At 41.5% G+C, this 2,279-nt stretch overlaps 1 non-coding gene across 1 annotated transcript; it reads left to right on the top strand.

Moving 5' to 3' along the window:
- The first annotated feature begins 1,775 nt into the window (after positions 1 to 1,775).
- On the top strand, positions 1,776 to 1,883 carry LOC148549826 (small nucleolar RNA R71). The gene has a single exon (XR_015898972.1). It is a non-coding gene; the product is annotated as a small nucleolar RNA R71 (small nucleolar RNA).
- Positions 1,884 to 2,279: the final 396 nt, after the last annotated feature.

Genomic DNA, 2,279 nt, shown 5'->3' with positions numbered 1-2,279 from the left:
AAATTAGTTAAATAAAAATTGGGTTGCCTCCCAACAAGCGCTTCTTTAATGTCAATAGCTTGACAGTGGGCTCTCATGGAGCCTCACAGATGTTCAGAGCATTGTTGAGACTCCCCAACACCAAACCTAGAGTTTGGATATGGGAGTTCAACACCAAACTTAGAGTTTGGTTGTGGCCTCCCAACACCAAACTTAGAGTTTGACTGTGGGGGCTCTGGTTGACTCTGTTTTGAGAGAAGCTTTTTATGCTTCCTCTCCATGTTTACAGAAGGATAACCTTAAGTTGTAAACACAAGGGAGTCCCCATTCAATTGAAGGACTAATTCACCTCTGTCAACATCAATCACAGCTCTTGATGTGGCTAGGAAGGGTCTTCCAAGGATGATGAATTCATCCTCATTCTTCCCAGTATCCAAGACTATGAAATCAGCAGGGATGTAAAGGCCTTCAACCTTTACTAACACGTCCTCTACTTGTCCATAAGCCTGTTTTCTTGAATTGTCTACCATCTCTAATGAGATTTTAGCAGCTTGTACCCCATAGATTCCTAGTTTCTCTATTACAGAGAGGGGCATGAGGTTTATCCCTGAACCAAGGTCACACAGAGCCTTTTCAAAGATCATGTTGCCTATGGTACAAGGTATTATGAACTTTCTAGGATCCTGTTTTTTCTGAGGCAATGTCAGTTGATCCAGATCACTTAGTTCATTGGTGAACAAGGGAGGTTCATCTTCCCAAGTCTCAATACCAAATAATTTGGCATTCAGCTTCATGATTGCACCAAGGTACTTGGTAAGTTGCTCTTCAGTAACATCCTCATTCTCTTCAGAAGAGGAATACTCATCAGAGCTCATGAATGGCATAAGAAGGTTTAATGGAATCTCTATGGTCTCTAGGTGAGCCTCAGATTCCTTTGGTTCCTCAGAGGGAAGCTCCTTATTGATCACTGGATGTCCCAGGAGGTCTTCCTCCTTGGGATTCACGTCCTCTCCTTCCTTTACAGGTTCGGCCATGGTGATCAATTCAATGGCCTTGCACTCTCCTTTTGGATTTTCTTCTGTATTGCTTGGGAGAGTACTAGGAGGGATTTCAGTGATTCTTTTACTCAACTGGCCCACTTGTGCCTCCAAATTTCTAATGGAGGACCTTGTTTCATTCATGAAACTTACAGTGGCCTTAGATAGATCAGAGACTAAGTTTGCTAAATTAGAGGTATTTTGTTCAGAGTTCTCTGTCTGTTGCTGAGTGGATGATGGAAAAGGTTTACTATTGTTAAACCTATTTCTTCCACCATTATTAAAGCCTTGTTGAGGCTTTTGTTGATCCTTCCATGAGAGATTTGGGTGATTTCTCCATGAGGGGTTATAGGTGTTTCCATAAGGTTCACCCATGTAATTCACCTCTGCTATTGCAGGGTTTTCAGGATCATAAGCTTCTTCTTCAGAAGATGCCTCTTGAGTACTGTTGGATGCAGCTTGCATTCCATTCAGACTCTGGAAAATCATTTTGACTTGCTGAGTCAATATTTTATTCTGAGCCAATATGGCATTCAGAGTATCAATTTCAAGAACTCCCTTCTTCATAGGCGTCCCATTACTCACAGGATTCCTCTCAGAAGTGTACATGAACTGGTTATTAGCAACCATGTCAATGAGTTCTTGAGCTTCTGCAGGTATTTTCTTTAAGTGAATGGATCCACCTGCAGAGGTATCCAATGACATTTTAGCTAATTCAGACAGACCATCATAGAATATGTCCAGGATGGTCCATTCTGAAAGCATGTCAGAAGGACACTTTTTGGTCAGTTCTTTGTATCTCTCCCAAGCTTCATAGAGGGATTCACCTTCTTTCTGTCTGAAGGTCTGAACATCCACTCTAAGCTTACTCAGCTTTTGAGGAGGAAAGAACTTGGCTAAAAAAGCCTTGACCAGCTTATTCCAAGAGTTCAGGCTATCCTTAGGTTGAGAGTCCAACCATATTTTAGCTCTGTCTCTCACAGCAAAAGGAAAAAGCATGAGCCTGTAGACTTCAGGACCTACTCCATTAGTCTTAACAGTATCACATATCTGCAAGAATTCAGTTAAGAACTGAAAATGATCTTTAGATGGAAGTCCATGAAACTTGCAGTTCTGCTGCATCAGAGAAACTAATTGAGGTTTCAGCTCAAAATTGTTTGCTCCAATGGCAGGAATGGAGATGCTTCTTCCATGTAAATTGGAATTAGGTGCAGTAAAGTCACCAAGCATCCTCCTTGCATTATTATTATTTTCGGCTGCCAT

The sequence above is a fragment of the Arachis ipaensis genome, chromosome B8, assembly GCF_059453495.1.
Source record: "Arachis ipaensis isolate K30076 ecotype BB chromosome B8, ASM5945349v1, whole genome shotgun sequence".
NCBI classification, from domain to species: domain Eukaryota; kingdom Viridiplantae; phylum Streptophyta; class Magnoliopsida; order Fabales; family Fabaceae; genus Arachis; species Arachis ipaensis.
The sequence above is the reverse complement of the archived record's forward strand: the minus strand, read 5'-3'. Positions and strand labels throughout refer to the sequence as shown.